Source organism: Sceloporus undulatus, chromosome 1 (assembly GCF_019175285.1).
Source record: "Sceloporus undulatus isolate JIND9_A2432 ecotype Alabama chromosome 1, SceUnd_v1.1, whole genome shotgun sequence".
NCBI classification, from domain to species: Eukaryota; Metazoa; Chordata; class Lepidosauria; order Squamata; family Phrynosomatidae; genus Sceloporus; species Sceloporus undulatus.
Window position 1 is genome coordinate 16,334,445 of NC_056522.1, and position 18,090 is coordinate 16,352,534.

Sequence of the window (18,090 nt, forward strand, 5' to 3'; positions counted from 1 at the left end):
ATATCATGAATTTTGTGTTTAGACTGGGTCCCATCCCTAAGATATCTCATTATGTATGTATATGCAGATATAGCTATGAAATCCAAAATGCTTCTGGTCTCCAGTGGCATCACTATCTATGGTATCAGCAGGTGAGGGAAGGGTGCGCATGTGGCCCTCCTGCGCCTCCATTCTAAAGGGTTTCTTCCCAGCCTGGGCATGGAGCAACTGGAAAGGGTGCGTATTCACCTCTACTGCACTGAAAGGTGAGGAGGGACCAAGTGAGTGTCACTCCTCTTCTGGGTGTCATCTGGAGCGGCCAACATCCCCTACACCCTCGCAGTTATGTCACTGCTGGTCTCAAGCATTTTGGATAAGGGAGACTCAACATATAGTATAAGTATAGAAATACATATGCAGCTCTCTCTCTCTCTCTCTCTCTCTCTCTCTCCCTCCCTCCCTCCCTCCCTCTCTCTCTCTCAGAGTTCATACCCATATTTTGGAAAAGTTATTATCAGGGATGCTCTGAACTGGTACACTTGTGAGAATAGCTAATAAATGGTAACAGTGGAAATGGAGTGAAGATAGATGTGACTAGGCTAAGACTGGTGATCACACACTGGTCCAGTACAGACGGGCCCTGAATGATGCCTTCAGCACGTGCTAGGGTTGCCTCGGGGCAGAGCACCCACATGCCCCACCACCCTAGCATGTGACTAGGGTGTCATCGCTGCATAGCGCCATATAGATGGCATGTGCAGCAATGATGTCGCTGCTGTGCTGCATCCAAATGGAGCAGTGCAGCAGTGATGTGTTCATGCCACTGCAGGCTGCTTGCAATGGTGCAAAAACGAGCCGCTTTTTAGTGCTCCATTTTTTGCTGTGCAGCAGTGCCGCACAATTTGGTTGCTGCAGTGCTGCTGCGCAGCAACGAAAGGCACTCCCAGCCTGCCCTTTTGGGCCTATCTGTACCGGGTCAAAGTTAACTATCATCTGGGATGATCCCATCTTAAATCCACTGGGCTTTAAAGGATACCCATAGATTTTCTTTTCCTTATCAAGTAAGGATATTGAGACACTCTTTTAAGAAAATAGTGGACCTTCATGACATTTTTTCCATACAGGTACTTCTTTGTGAAAAAGCTCGCCAAAAGATCCTTGCACCTTCCCATCTGAGAGGTCTGAATAAAACATTTTTCACATTTCTAACAAACATCTGAACATGTACATACAGTATAGACACATGTACAGTGCATACACTGTAAGTGTCCAAGTTCAGCCAGACCATCCACAGTTACTTCTCTGCCTTCCTGCTTTCTCAGCTGCATTTAAAATGCCCCACCTTCCCTATCTCCCATCCCAATTGCTTCAAAATCTTAGTTGAAAGTACAAAGTAGTTTGCATTTAATAAATTCAGCAGAGGGCAGCCTGCACTCTGGGATGGAGAGATGAGGAAAGAGCCTTACCCTTCCCAGTAAGAATGAAAGCAAAGCAGGAAATGCAGCCATTCTGGAGCCTGTGGGATGTGATCATGAATAGCTTATTCTGTTAAACCAAATAAATAATACATTTTTTATAAAACAGAAGGTGGAAAGCCCTGACATTGAAAAGAAGCCTTCTTTGAGTTTTGAACTGAGATAATTTCTTTGAGAAGATCCTCATTCTGGCCTCAGAGCAAGAGTCTTGCATCAGTGGAACCAGCACCGTGCGGCACAGTGGAACACATTATAAGCAACCACCCAATACTGCAATGGAGGGTTCTGGATCTTCTGGGAAGATCTGGAGCAAAAGGTTGCTTTATTAAAACAATTTTGCAGGTGGTATAGAGCAGGCGTGGTGCTTTATACAGGTAAGACCCCGTTGGCACAGCTCACAAACCACAAGTTTGTGAGTTCAATACCAGCCAGGGGTTCAGGGTTGACTCAGCCTGGTATCCTTCCAATGCCAGAGAGCTCTAACATAGTTCACAAGAGTGCTCCAGACAATTCTAAGGACTGCACAAAACTATAAGTCTCATGATTTTGTAGGATGGGGCCACGACAGTTAAAATGCTATCAAATTGCTATTATTGCAGAGAGTAGGTAATCCCCATGGACTAGAGCGATCTTTATTTGAATGCTTTATTTGAATGATTACCCAGCTTGTTGGGAACAATTAGCTTACACATTGTAAACTGCTTAGGTAGGGCTTAAGTGCACTGATAAGCAGTATAAAATGTACTTGCTATAGGTATTGCTATATTGCTGAACTGGCCGTCCATTGTCCAGACATTTCACACCAGAAGTGGTCCTGCATTGTCTGGACTCATCACTGTGGGAATGGTGGAGAGGATGTTTCATTTGGCCTGTGCAACAGAGTAATATTCTGCTACACTAATGATGCAATCATGAACCTACCTACTCATCTGTAAGTCCCAATATCTTCCACAGGACTTATTTGTAGGTAAATGTGTACAGGATTCTAATCTGAGATATTATAAAGGGCCACTGGAATGCAAACATTTCTTCATGACAATCATGCTTTCCCCCCAACCACATCTTTCTTAACTAATTTCATTCCATTTATCTCTTGGAATTAAAATTATTGTACTTTATTTCCCCCCCACCCTCATCTATCCTTCCCAATCTCAAAAGCATGAGTCTCATGCTCTGGCCTTCCAGGTGTTTTGGACTTTGGCTCCCAGAATCCCAGACCATTGACCAAGGTGGCTGAAGTTTCTGGTAGCTGAAATTCAAAACAGCTGGAGAAGCAGAGTTCAGGAATTACTGTTGTTGAAAGGCTATAATTGGTTCAATGTGATTACATAAGTGTTATGTTATGAAGAAGCTGGAATGTGACATGGGGCAGTGTCTGTGTGTGAACCTGGAGTCATTCAGTGACTATGGATCTGAGAGAAAACTATAATTCTGAGCAGAACTGATAAAGGCGTTTTGCTTTTAGAATAATGCACAATATTATATTTATTGTTTAACATTAATGTGCATGTACACAGAAAGTATTGTATTTATTGATTTGTTTTTCATGCTTCCCTAAACTTGTTAAAAAAATTCCAGGCTTTCACTACTTAAACTAGTAGTTCTGTCTGTTCCTTCTCATTAATAGCTTTGGTACTCTTGTTGCATGGCTACACTTTGTCAACTACACCCTGAAGTTGCCTTGCTGATGTTGTTATGGTTTTCATCTGTGAAATGTTACAGGGTATGAGAATGTCCTGTGAAAACACCTCTGCAGTCTCTATTGGTTAAATCCATTTCCTCTGCAAACTTTTCTGATTCCTCCAACCTATGAATAAATTAAAGGCAATTTTCTATAATGTTTTACCTTGTATTTTACAATATGCCTCGATGGAGCCATCATAATGTTCGGATGCTTATAACTGCTTAATAATATGGCAGAATTTGTGTCTGGCAATATTGTAGATGCTAAAGAAAGCAGTTGTTGTGCATCCAAGGGCTCATCATGGCCATCAAAGAGCAATTTGGTTTTTGTCTTTTTTATTAGTAGGAGATGTGTGATAGTTCATGCAGAGAATGAGATGGTCCTTTGTGTTTAAAATGGTGTAGCATCCTATTCTGCTCCACTCCAAGGGAGATGGTTCATAAAATCAATTTTAAGTATGGCCTTCCTCTCTTCTGCTTAGAAATATGTCCTCCCAATTTAGCTTTTATTCAGTTCAGTCCTATTTTCATCTTAGGTTTCCTAAATATTACTTGGTGGTTGACAGAGCAGAAACAAATGATAGGACTGGGTATGTGTGAACAAGAAGGGATTCTGAAGGGAATTCTCCTGACTAAATTTGTGGGAGGAGGGAAAAGGAGAATCTATAGTTTGGGTTGTTGACTGCCCGCGAGTCTAGCTTGACTCATAGCAACCCTGTGGATGAGGGATCTCCCAAGACTCCTTATCTTCTGCTGCTCTGCTCAGGTCCTACAAACTTAGAGGTTTAGCAAACGGAGATTTTTGGAGCTTTTGCAGGTCAGTTCTGACGTGACTGCGCTTTCAACGATGTGCATTCACGTCGTAACATGAATGTGTTATCAGACGCCATTCCTTTCTATGGGAGCTCCTTGCGAGGTGCTTCCGCAGTGATTCCAAAGTGACCCCTCACTCTGGTAAATCCGAAAAAAAAAGTGACTTCACAGAATTTGCTTCCAGGCTCACTTTGATTGCACTGCGAATTGGTCTGGTGTGGAAAACCACTCCAATGTCATCTCCCTTGGCCCCCCTGTGTCCTGCTCCGTCATTCCCCTCCTCCTCCTTCATGCCATCTCGCCCCTCTGCCACCCTGCAACCCATGCCATCATTCCCATCATCCCCTGCCTTCTTCTGCATCCCAATCCTGGCCCCAGGGACCCCCAGTGAGCTATCCCATCATCCCCTGCCTTCTCCTGCATCCCAATCGTGGCCCCAGTGACCCTCAGCAATCTATTCCCTCATCCCCTGCCTTCTCCTGCATCCCAGTCCTGGCCCCAGGGACCCCCAGCAACCTATCCCATCATCCCCTGACTGCTTCTTCACCCTGATGAAGGATGACAGCTATGGAGGGGGGCAGGGAAGGAGGGCAGCATCCAGAGCCCCACTGAGAATGTGCAAGGGTGCTGATTCTAATCGTTGAACCCTCTGGTGTGGTAATACAATGTGCATTCACTCTCCTTTGCTTGAATCCGCATCACGTGACTTGCTTGGAATAGAACTGACTTAGCTTCCCCCTCAATTCGGAAGGACAATGGAAAGGCAACCAGGTGTGGTAAAACATCACGTTTTAACATGAATTCGCATTGCTAGACAGGAGTGACTCTGGATCTGGTGTGAAAAAACATCACACTTTGCATTGCTAGAACAGGAGTGACTGCGGAGCTGAGCTGCAAATCCTCCCCACATGTGATAAGGTCCTTAATCCTGTGACTCCCAGATTGAGTCTATCCATCTGACATGCAGTCTTTCGCTCTACCTTTTCTAGAATTATTCTGTTTCCCAATGAGTTGTGTCTTCTCATGATCTGGCCAATGTATGAGAGCCTCAGTTTGTTCATCTACTCTTCCAATGAGATTTCAGGCCTGATCTGTTCAGGGACCCATTTGTTTGTGTTTTTTGGCTGACCACAGCATCCATAGCACTCTTCTCCTGCACCACATGTCAAATGAGTTAATTTTCTTCCTATCTGCTTTCTTCACTGTCCGACTTTCACATTCATAGAGTGATGGGAATACAATGGCTTGGACAATTCTAACTTTAGTGCTCAGCTGTGTATCTTTACTCTTTAGGATCTAGTTCTTTCATAGCTGCTCTTCCTGTTCCTAGTCTTCGTCTGATCTCTTGACTGCAGTTTCCATTCTGATCAATGTTTAATCTAAAATGTGGAAAGTATTTTGATTTCCTTCTTATCTAAGTGAGTCCTGGGACAATGGAAACTCCTGAAGGATAGTTCACTTATTGATCAATCTGTTTCCAAGTTATTCACTCTTTCTTCACTATCTAACTACCAACAACTGTGTGCAACAGAGATGAAAATCAAGCAGCCTTCCAGATGTTGTTGGACTGCATCTCCAGCATTTAGCTAGGTCTGCTGGGATTTGCAGGTCATGGGGTGGGTGTCTGATTCTCTCTTCTGCTATACAACTTCCCAATTTTCCAGATGAACAAACCTTATGAAAAATGAACAATGAGCAGGAACAATGCTCAGAGACTCCATCCTAAAAGGGAACATTTATGATTGAATTAGCCCTTATAGATTTTGCAGATTAATTGCATGACTTTGGTTTTCAATGTGTCTTATTTTAAGAGTCACTATACTTTGTTATATGGATTTTTATATTGGCACCTCATATTAACCAGTGTGGCTTTCTGTTGTCATCTACTTTGGGAGTGAAGAATATGAACACTATGTGGAATGAAATAGGAAGATGACCCCAGATTGAAATCATGGATTAATAGTAATTAAAAGTAGACAGTTATGTATATATAAAAATCTTGCTTGTTTCAGCAATTTTCCATGCTAATGGCTTTTTCCTTGATTAAGCTGTAAAACCATCAGGTAGGAAGCCAAGCATTGCTATGGCAGCGGACAGTGACATTAAATACTCTGCTTTCTCCTTTGACTTCAGGGCCCAAGCAACCAGGCAGAAGTAGATGCAAAGCGTGAGAGGCTGATTTTCATAATTAGCAATCATGAAAGGGCCCCAGGAAATTGTAATAGGCAAAATAAATTGCTTGTTTATTATATTGTTCTCCCCCACTCCCTCCACAAGTCTACTTCTGTGTGAAAGTCATTTTAAAAAAGACATTTGTATTTTCATTTTGTAAGGCGTCCTGTACAATTAAAGGCACATTGTGGGACAAAATACCCCACAACACACCACATCCAGATATTTTTCAAAGCAGCTTCAGCACACTAGCAAAGAGAGGACTCCTGCTGCTTATAATGGGCTTTGGATAAGGTTAAAAGGCAGGGCAACACCCTAAAATTCATCGGGAAGTAATTATAGCATCTCCCACTGGTCAAATGGAGCTAAATTTGATTTTGATAGCAGCCTCGAGGGGCTGAGAAGCACGGCTTGTAGAAATATAAGTGCATCTGGTGATCTTGTTAAAGAAAATAGAATATCATGTACCATGCAGAATTGGCTGGCTAGATGTTCTGGTGGTAAAGGGGACTTTTTAGAATGAGGCAAATAGGCATGATGTGGTTTCTCTTACTGTGAGTCTTTTATCTCTTCTACTTTATCTCCACTATAATATAAAAAGCAGCTTCACTGCTCAGAACAGAAAAGAGAAATCCAAAATTGCAGGGGTTAGTGATTCCAACAGAACATCCGAAATATTCTGTTGTGCTCCTTTCAGTGGCTTATTAGGCCTCTCTAAAACAATGTTCAAAAAGACTTCACTATATCTTGTAATGTGCAGCATTTAAGGCATAGCAGACCAGGGTTTGAATCCCAGCTCAGCCATGTAAACCTACTGGGTGACCTTGGACAAGTTACATTCTCTCAGCCTCAGAGGATGGCAATATCAAACCCCCTCTGAAGAAACATGACAAGAAAATCCTATGATAGGTTCGCCTTAGAATTGCCATAAGTCATAAATGACTTGAAGGCACACAACAATAACAACAACAACAGCTCTTCCTACCAACTCACTCATCTTGCTCATCATCCAAAATGACTCTTCAGCTTCGCTACTATCAAGGCTATCCACATTTTTCTTTATAACTGCTTTCTGCCTCACATAAAGCTCCACGTGTTCTGCTTAGTTCTAGAGAAAGAACTGAATAAGTAGTACATATGATATTTCTGCAAAATATGAGAGCTGCTACCATGACTGCTTTTCATTACCTTGGCCCTTTCACTTAGCACTTAGATTTCACTTTAACTGCCACGACAAGAGCCCATGGTATCCTGGGCTGCTGCCACACTGTGGAAATAAAGCAGTTTTACACCCCTTTATCTCCCATGGCCCAGTACTATAAAATTGTGGGACTTGTAAAATAATAAATAATAAATAAAAATTTTATTTGTACCCTGCTCCTTCCCAAGATCAGGGCGGCTTACAGCAGATAGTTAAAAACAGGATAAGTACAATGCAAAACAACCAAAAAACAGGCTAAAATGCCCCATTAGCCCAACCTCTTGGCCACGAAAGAGGAGGGAGGCCCACAGGATTTTAATCGGGGAATGCCTGTTGGAACAGGAAGGTTTTCAGGTCCTTCCTGAATTGGGCCAGGGTGGTAGTCGAGCGGAGCTCAGTGGGCAGCGTATCCAAGGGCTGGGGCAGCGGTGGAAAATGTCCTCCGTATGGTGGAGGATAACCTAGCCCCAGGCACCTTCAGTAATTTCTGCCCAGACGTTCTGAGGGTGCGAGGCGGAATGTACGGGGAGAGGCGGTCCTTTAGGTATCCTGGACCCAAGCCATTGTAGTTTGGTGGTGCAGCAGAACTGACAGGGAAACTAAATATCTTCACAAAACTATAAGCCCTAGAAATCCATAACGTTGAGTCATGGTACTTAAAGTAGTGTTGAACTGCTTTATTTCTGCAATATGGCAACAGCCCTGGGGATTGTAGTTGAGGGAGGGACATGTAGAATTCTTTGCCAGAGAGCTCTAGTGCCTCACTAAACAATGTACTGCATGATTTCACAGGATGCAGCCATGGCGGTTCGAGCTGAATCACAGTGTTATAATTGTATAGTGCGAAAAACTCCCTAGTTTTTGATGTTTATGTTTTTGTCAAGAAATTGTGGCGTTATTTTGAGAAAATACAGTAATCATACTTAGAGTAGATCCATTGAAACGGATATGTTTCCTCTTAGTTCATTTCAAAGGTTTTTCTCTAGGGGTGTAGCCATGCTGCATAAATAAAGCCATTTGACAGCACTTTAACTACCATGTCTCACTGCCAAGGAATTCTGGGGAACTGTCGTTTTGTGAGACATTTAACCTTCTCTGTCAGACACCTCTGGTGCTCCACCAAACTGCAAATCCCAGAATTTCATAGCATTGAGCCATGGATGTCAAAGCGGTATCAAGCTGCTTTATTTCTGCACTGTGGCTGGCAGCAGCCTGGCTATCATGGAGGGTATAGCTGCACTTCATGAATTAACACAGTTTGACATCACTGTTACTGTCATGGTTCCATCCTACAGAATCCTGGGATTTGAGTGAGGTATTCAGAAAGCTCTGGTCTCTGTCAGAGAGCACTGCTGCCTCATCAAACTACAAATTTGAGGATTGTGTAGTCATGGCAGTGAAAGTGGTGTCTTACTGGTTTAATTCTGCAGTGTGGATACACTCTGAGTATAGATCAGCATAGAAATGATGTGACTTTCCAGAAGCTGTTTGATAACAACTTCCAACATCCTTCACCTTGTGCTGGCCAGAACTGCTTGGAACTGCAGTCCAACAACATATGGGAGGGCCATGTGATTCTTAGCCCCAGTCTAGATCCAACCTTTTTATTCCCCCCAGTTTACACTTTTTGCTGTGTAAAATATGTTTCTGACATATATTTCTATATTGTGACTTGTGCACAATATTCTTCTGCTGTAGCAGCAAGAACATCTCCCTTCTCACCTGTCACCCAACCAATACCAATGAATTTCTTTTCTTTGTGGAGTGAAGCTGGGACAATTTCAGCTGATTTCTTGGCATCCCAAGAGGCTCATTTCCTTTCAGAGATTGCTTTGTCACCCCCATGGTGAGTCTCACACATGCCAGTTTTCAGCCTACTTTTTGCAAACCAGAGATGAAGAGGTTAACCTGTGTCTGTTTTGTAGCACCTTAGGCAGCAGAGAAAAAACTGTCCGTGTACTTAGAAAAGCAGCATGTTAAGAAAGGAAATGGGGACAAAAAGAAATGTCATAGGATTCAGCAATCTCAAGGAAAGTAGCATTTGTATACTGACAGAGCAGCGTTTCAAGAAAATGTGGACCTTGTCTTGAATATTTGCAAGGCTCAGACAAAACATTTCCCAAATATTGGCACACAAAGCAATGTGCATAATTGAAAATGTGAATGGCTAAATGTGCCAACTAAAAAGAAAATACACAGAAATTTTACAAGATGATATACTGTTGATGGTATCTAACTCTAGAAAACATTTCCAAGATGTATAAAGGTAGTTTTTTGTGGGTTTTTCGGGCTATGTGGCCCTGTTCTAGCAAGTTCGTTTCTGACGTTTCGACAGCATATGGCTGGCAGCTTCAGAATCTGGCAAAACGTCAGAATGGAAACTAGGCTAGAACAGGGGCCACATAGCCCGAAAAACCCACAAAAAACTATGGATGCTGGCTATGAAAGCCTTCGACTTATAAAGGTACCTCCAATATTTGTGGTAGACCTGTGAAAAAGCTACACACACACACACACGTATATATTGGACACACATACATAAAGTGATGAAAGATATATTAAAATTTAAAATTGAGTTGAAAGCTCAGATTGTTTTGCTAGGAATGCTGGAAGAACAAATGGAAAAGAAGAATGGGAAAAACATAAAGTACATGGTAACAGCAGCTGGATGGTTGTATGCACAAAACTGAAAAAACTTGGTTGTTCCTTATCAAGAAGAATGGCTTATAAAGCTTAATGAAATTGCAGAAACTGATCTTATAACTGATCTTATAAGGGAAGGAACTATAGAGTCTTTCAAAGATTGATGGAAATTGGTGATTGATTACTAGAAAAAGAAATAGAATCATATAGTTTCCAAAGGCTAGTCAAGTTCAGAGCTGATTCTATATATAATTTAGATATGCATTTTTGTGTAATATGCTGCTCCCTGTACATAAAATGCTGTTTCATACACAAAATGTAAGATTTTTACACAGAATAAACTCTTAACAACACCATTTTCTATGCAGAAAACATCATTTTCAGTACAGAAAATTTCTGGATTTTGTTTTTGTGTGTGGAAGGACCATGTTTCAGTGTTGGAGATTGGGACGTGGTCTGCTTTCCTGTAACCTCCTCCATGGTTTCACTTCATTTCTTTAACCTTACTTTATTTTTCTATTCTTTCTTGGGGAATATGTCTCAAAATGTTGCATGCTTAAATAATAATAATAATAATAATAATAATAATAATAATAATAATAATAATAATACAGAATTTCACAAACAAAGTTTGTGTTCCAGGTTCAAAGACACCCATGCCGGAATCGTATATTACCTTCTACTTAACATAATTTTGTGTCTATTTAGCTGAGTAGCCAAGTGGCTAAGAAATCCTGTTAGGAAATTACAGGGATGCATATCGGAACACTGGCAAGTGTTTTCAATGTGCATCAGAACTGATGAACATCAGTAAGCAATGAACAACAATGCACAATATATATGACTATTCAATGTGCATTATTGCATGACGCACATCAGTAAACATTGAGCATTAGGCACAATGCCAGCTTTGCTACACAGTAACACAACAGCAGCCTTCCACTGGATACAAGCACTCCAAAAACTGCCCAATTCTAATTCCTGCGTATGTAAGTCCACTTATGGAGACACAACTCTCATTGTCTGCCTCCATCAAAATTGTTTTTAATGTTCAGGCTCAGGTTCAGACCATTTCAATGGGGCTCCACATTAATGTGTACATTTCTGAACTCAGTCCAGTTGAGTCCTGGAATCAAGACTCTTTCTGAATCCAGGGCACCCCACTGGAAATACTTCCACTCTTCTCAAAAACATGAGTTCCACTCCAGATTCTAGTATGGTTGGAACTCTAGTGCATCTCTTTCTAATGCTTAGCAAAATTGTACTCTGATCATTTGTATCTATGGCTGCAATATGAATTTCTGACAGTGTTTCTACTGGACTGGAGATATCATTAAACTGGCCTGCATACTAGAAATCCTTCTAGCAAGTTCCAGAACATTCATAACATTCAACCATTAAGAAAAAGAAGCAGAAAGGAAGAATAGGAATTTTCTTTAATTTAAAATAGGAAAGAGTCATAAGACAGAGAATAATAGCAGGGAAGATCTGTGGGCTCAAAAGGAACAGCTCGAATCATACATCCTGAAGATGAAAGTCTTCCTAAATATCTCTGAGATTTCCCAGTCCCTTTGCCCCATAGCTATGGAAGACATCTAACAAGATTCTCAGAACAAGATATTGGGAACTACTGTTTAACACCTAAAGGCATCAGCAGAAGCTATATTGCTGAATGTATTGTTAGACTTGGCAGTCCCTTTAGTAATGTCTCTTTATAGTAATTTGTTCTGCTCATGGAGCCTTACCTTATGGCCACAGTGGACACCCATCATCAGCTGGATGACTGAAACAAAAGCAATGTGATTTCCAATGAAGTCTTTGACTCTTCAGTTTAATGTCCCACTCCACCAGAAATGTTTGGGATTTTGTTTGCCTTGCATATTTTTTATCAGCCTGGCCTGCTTTGGCTTCCAGGATTAATAAATCAAATGGAATAGAGTTAGTCTTTGGTTTTTACATATCTCTGAATTCTGCAACACATTTCTAAAAAAAAAAAAAACAACCCAAAAAACAAAAAACAAAAAACCAACAACAAAAACTAGAAAGCATATAATGATGGGTATTTTAGGGTAAAATGTGTAGAATATTCATATTACGGGATAAAGTAAATTGAATCCTATTGTTAGTCCCAACTAGAGTAAATGCATGGAATCCATGGGGTTTCTCTACATGTTGACACAATAACTGATTCAGTTGGTCTACTCTAGTTAGGACAAATCTGTAGGATTCAGGCCAATGTGTATAAAATTCATATTATCTATTTTTAAAATGTCGCAAAAAGCAATGCATGTTTTCATGTATTTTTATAAGAAAATCACAGATTAATGTACAACAAAATCCATAATAAACAAAGCAAAACACTGATGTGAAGTCAAAGGCTTTCATGGCTGGCATCCATAGTTTTTTGTGGAGTTTTTGGGCTATGTGGCCATGTTCTAGAAGAGTTTCTTCCTGTTGTTTCGCCAGCATCTGTGGCTGGCATCTTCAGAGAAATGGCTTCTCTGAAGATGCCAGCCACAGATGCTGGCCAAACATCAGGAAGAAACTCTTCTAGAACATTGCCACATAGCCCAAAAACTCCACAAAAAACAAAACACTGATGTTTCTATTGGGCCAACAAAAACACGGCTGCCTGACTGCGTGGGCCGGCCGCATTACCGCTGGGAGCCAGCGTGGCTCCCTGGACCCAACTTCCTGGTTGGGGCCGTCCTCTGCCCTGATTGGTGGGCTGGGCAGAAGGGCCCAACACTTCCGCCCGCGCCGCTCTGTAGAGGCGGAGGAAGCCTCTATGGTGAGGCTTCAGTCCTCCAGGGCAGCTCATTGGTTGGGCTGGCCTGGAGGAGGAGCCTCACCATGGGGTGAGAAGGCGGGGCCTTGACCTATATAAAGGCCATGTGGCCAGGCCCTACAGCCATTTTCAGCTTGGCTCTCCCACCCACCCTCCACTTGGGTGCTTGGGGTTTTCTGTCATAACTTGGGGCGGCAGCATAGGCCAGGATCTGGTTGGTTTGGTTACCAGGGCTATGGAGTACTGGTTTGGGAGTCAATAGGGACCCAGGGGCAAGCTGGGCATGCGTTGTGACCATTGCAAGGGCACAACATGGTTAAGCCGCCCGTTGACTAGGGGCTTGGAGAACAAGAGAGTGTCTGGTGTGATGGCAGCTAGTTGGCGTTCCTTAGCCCCTAGGTCATCCCAATGCCTGGCGGTCACCAGGTATGCTGCTTATTGATTAACCGTGGGGTTATTCGATGCTTCAGATCCTGACCTTATGCTTTGTGCCAACCCTTCTGTTCTGGTTTGCTGTTGCTAATAAAGTTGTGGCCTTTCATCCAATTTGGTTTCATGTGGTTTTTAGCGCCAGCCTCCCAGGCAAAATGCAAAACCGCCCAACAACATTATACAAGGTTTTGAAGCTTCACTGGCTCCTTCATCAGGCAAAGTTGTTAAAAATCCAGGAGGACAAAAGTGATGATGTTAGAGTCACAGGTGTACATTTTGCCGTAGATGCTACTTCTGTTCTGAGGGGTCTAGGGGGATATCAATGCAGGTAGGATCACTCCCCTTCTTGGCCATGAGGAGACTATATGGTCAACACAGCTGTCCCTGATTATGCTTCCACAGATTAATGTAGAAATGATGTGAGGTGAAATTATGTTTGAAATGAACATGTGGAACTGACACAAACCAGAAACAAGCAGATTCATCCATTAATTACCACATCCATTTTTCTCCATACTCTACTCTAAAATATAGAAAGCTGTCATACACTGAAGCAGTCTAGCCCAGTATTGCTAATTCTGATTCTAGAGTTTTCTGTACCTCTCCCTCCAACTCTTTCTTTTTTAGCCCTACCTGGAGTTCCCTGGTCTTTCAGCCAATACGAACTAGCTTCAAAAATCAGAAGACGCTGGATGTCTTCAGAATAATGTGATTATATGAAGATTATTTGACTATGGCCTGGTACAGACTGGTGTTTTGTGCTGGCCTGGGGATGATTTTAGGGCTTTATAGGGCTGGGCGTCCATGTGTCCAGCCCTACTTTTGGTGCCCGTGCGCCATCTTGGCATGCTCCTGTCCACACGGGGTGCACAATGATGATGTGTGGGCATTTGAGTACCCAAATGGCACTTGCCGGAAGTGTCGTTGTCATGGCACGCGAGTGCCATTATGATGCCCTTAAAAAGAAGCAGCTTAAACTGCAAATCCTAGGATTCCAAGAATCATAGCCATGTACTCAGCATTACCATCATCTCTATTCTCCTTCCCTTCCTTTGATGTCATTTTTTACATACAAACAGGAACAGGGCATGTAGTCTCAGTTTTGTAAACCACCATGTGCATGGAAGTGCTCTAAAATGAACGATTGACTTCAGGTACAAAGTTTTTTCTTTTCTTTTAAAGGACCATCTTGCAATCTTTATACTAAGGAAAAAATTGAGATTTATTTTTCTATCCGATGTCAAGAATGATAACAGCAGTTTTATTTCTTTTTCACAGTAGCCAGGGTACATATGACCCATTTTTGATGTCAATATCTCCAGCAGGGATTGGAAAAACTATTATCTCCAACAGTAACAATGAAAACTGAATAACCCAATTTTGCTTTCTTTGAGCTTCCTTGGAGTTTGCATCCATAGAGGAGGGGAGAAGAGCTTCTCTGTAGTTTTGAGCTCTGAGCTAATCTTTGCTTTTTGAGGTCAATCATGATGGTGAAGATACTGTGATCTCCCTCCTTGAGCTGTCCCTGAAAAGGCAGAGACTATCATGTTCTAAATCAGACCTATACAATTTGTGATCCCTTAAGCCAAGTGTAGTATTTCAGACACATTTTGATGACTTGCAGTCGTTTGAGGAACTCCTGTTGTAGCTCTGCTAAGCAGAAATCAGAAGGGTGGGTCAGTCCTTGATGGACTGTTGTAGTGTTGCATTTCATTGGGTAGGTCACAAGTAATGATATAGATAGCAGGCAACAGATCTTGGGGACAGACTATAGCGTTGACCCAGATTATTTATGGAGGTTTCAAGGATGTTTAGGTTGCAAAAGGGAAGATTAAGATGACATATGATAGCTGTCTTGACATATATGAAGTGCAGTCATGCAGAAGATTGAATAGACTTGTCCATAGTTGTTTCAGAGGGCATGTCTCAGAGCCAATTCATTTTTTGGAGAAAGACAATGTTTTTGTGTAAAATAATTTTTTATAGAAAAGTTCTGAAATGTGAAAAAATAAATAAATCTTACAGTTGACTATTTTTTGATGGGGATTTTTGATCTATTGAGTAGAAATGTTATTCTTCACTAATTATCTTCTCAAAGGAGGCAGAGTGATTTTAACAAGAAAATCACACAGTTTTCAAAGCCTATTTGCAGTTTGGGACTTGTTTTGGCCATCATTCTCTTATAGTTGTTTTGCACAGAAAACAGGATTTTCTGCATAGGAATCAGTGCTGTGAAAAATGCTATTTCCTGTGCAGAAAATGTTTTGTTTCTGCTGAAATAAAACATGTGTAATTTCTGCACAGAATAAATCTCCAATTACAGCATTTTCTGCATAAGAAACAGCTTTTTCTGCACAGAAAATAATATTTCCGAGTAGTGTTATTTTATTGACACACCCTTTCTAATCAAGGATGAGAATAAATTGTGTGCATTCTCTGCAGACTCTGGAGGTGGTAGGCACTCCTTCATTGGTGTTGTTTAAGCAGAAGTTGGGTGTACATTTACTGGACATGCTGTAGGCCAGAGGTGGGCAATCTCTGGATGTTGTTGGACCACAACTCCTATCATCCTGCTCCATTGCTTAAGCTGGTGAGAGGTGATGGGAATTGTGGTGCAACATTTTGAGGATCAGGAGATGTTCACCCTGTCCTGCACTGTAGTTCTTTCATTGACCTCCAAGGTTCCTTTCAGCTCCAGCTGTTCAGATACTATTGCCTGGCCATCTCTGCTTGAATCTTACCATAGGCACATGTCTGAGAAGGTACATCTGCAGCACATACTTTAAGTAGACATAATAGTCATTCTCTTTCCCCAGGCCCTGTGGAAACAGTAATTTGGTGAGGTTAGGCATGATGAAAAAGCCTTTTTGGTTATAGCTGTAATTCAGTAGTGGTCTCTAAATTAAAACTGACCTCAAGATGCCCTGAGAGCAGGTTGACCTAATCACATTCTAAGAAACAGCAAAAGGTGTTCTAGGGAGCAATGACACACCTATTGTCTCCAGAAAACTCCAATAATCTTGCCTCTCTGCACAAAGGACAGCATTAATTGTTCAGTAAGTGGTAAAGATTATGTATCAACACTGCTGGATAGATGTCAGTTTCTTCCCTGACCTCCTCTGCCTTTAGTAATTAACACCCAACCTGGCAGAGCTTGCTTTGAAGCAAAATCCTCCATTGGCTAATCAAAGTTTGCAGATGTCACAAAAACTCTTACTCTCAAGCCTGACTGGGCCAGAATCTCAGAGGAAAACTTTGACAAGTCTTGTCTTGAAACTGAGAATACAGAAATTTGTGAATTTGAGTTAGCTCTTATTTTTCAAAAAAGGAAGTGTCAAATAATTCTCCCCTAACACTACAGGCAAACAACAGGGGAATAGAGGAAATGGTAAGCCAGGAAAAATAGGTGCTTACTTCAGCTACACATTGTTTTTCTTAGGCATAAGGGGGTGGTGCAGGAATAGGGAATTTTGTCAGACTGCAACTTCCATCAGCTATGGCTGATATAGTCAATGATAGATGGGAATGGTAGTTGAGTGATATCTGGAGGGAGGGCAATATGTAGCCTCTTCCTTGGAATGGAAGTTTGAACCAAAATGAGCCAGGAGAGGTGAGATTTAAGGAAGTCGTCAGATGGCAGTGTGACCGAGTAGGGACTCAGCTGCATAGAGTAATTCTGGGAATCATTTGAAAGCAGAGAGGGGATAACACTGTTCCAGTGTTAATGGATACTTTTCAACTTGTGCAGCCTGATGATGTAGACAGAATCCTTGGAAAGATAAGAGCCACTACATGTGTCTTGGACCCTTGTCCTTCTTGGCTTATTAAACAGGCCAGAGGGGGGACTGACTGAGTGGGTAAAGGAAGTAATCAATGCCTCCCTACAACAAGGCAGAATTCCATCCTGCCTAAAGGAGGCTGTTGTGAGGCCTCTATTAAAAAAGTCATCATTGGATCCCACAATAATGAATAACTACCGGCCAGTGTCTAACTTACCATTTCTGGGCAAGGTTCTGGAACATGTGGTGGCTTCCCAACTCAAGGGGTTTCTGGATGAAACGGATTATCTAGATCCATTTCAATCTGGTTTCAGACCTGGCTATGGAACAGAGACAGCCTTAATCGCCTTGGTGGATGACCTACACAAGGAACTGGACAGAGGGAGTGTGTCCCTGTTGGTTCTTCTGGACCTTACAGCAGCTTTTGATACCATCGATCATGGTATCCTTCTAGACCGCCTCTCTGGGATGGGGCTTGGAGGTACTGTTCTACAATGGTTCCGTTCCTTCCTGGAGGGGCGAACTCAGAAGGTGGTACTGGGGGACTCCTGTTCGACCCCCTGGCCATTGACCTGTGGGGTCCCTCAAGGTTCTGTGTTGTCCCCTATGCTGTTTAACATATATATGAAACCGCTGGGAGAGGTTGTCCGGAGTTTTAGGGTGCGATGTCATCAATATGCAGATGACACTCAACTCTACTACTCCTTCCCACCTCACTCCAAGGAGGCAGTCCTGGTTCTAAACCAGTGCCTGTCTTCAGTAATGGACTGGATGAGGGCAAACAAGTTGAAACTTAATCCAGACAAGACAGAGGTGCTCCTGGTCAGTCGGAAGGCAGATCAGGGAATAGGGATCCAGCCTGTGTTAGATGGAATCACACTCCCCCTGAAAACACAGGTTCGCAGTTTAGGGGTAATCTTGGACTCAGCTTTAAACTTGGAGTCCCAGGTCTCTGCTGTGACCAGGAGTGCTTTCGCACATTTAAAACTTGTGCGCCAACTGTGCCCGTTCCTTGAGAAGCCAGATCTGACCACGGTGGTACATGCCTTGGTTACATCCCGTTTGGACTACTGTAATGGGCTCTACATAGGACTGCCTTTGAAAAGTGTTCGGAAAATTCAACTG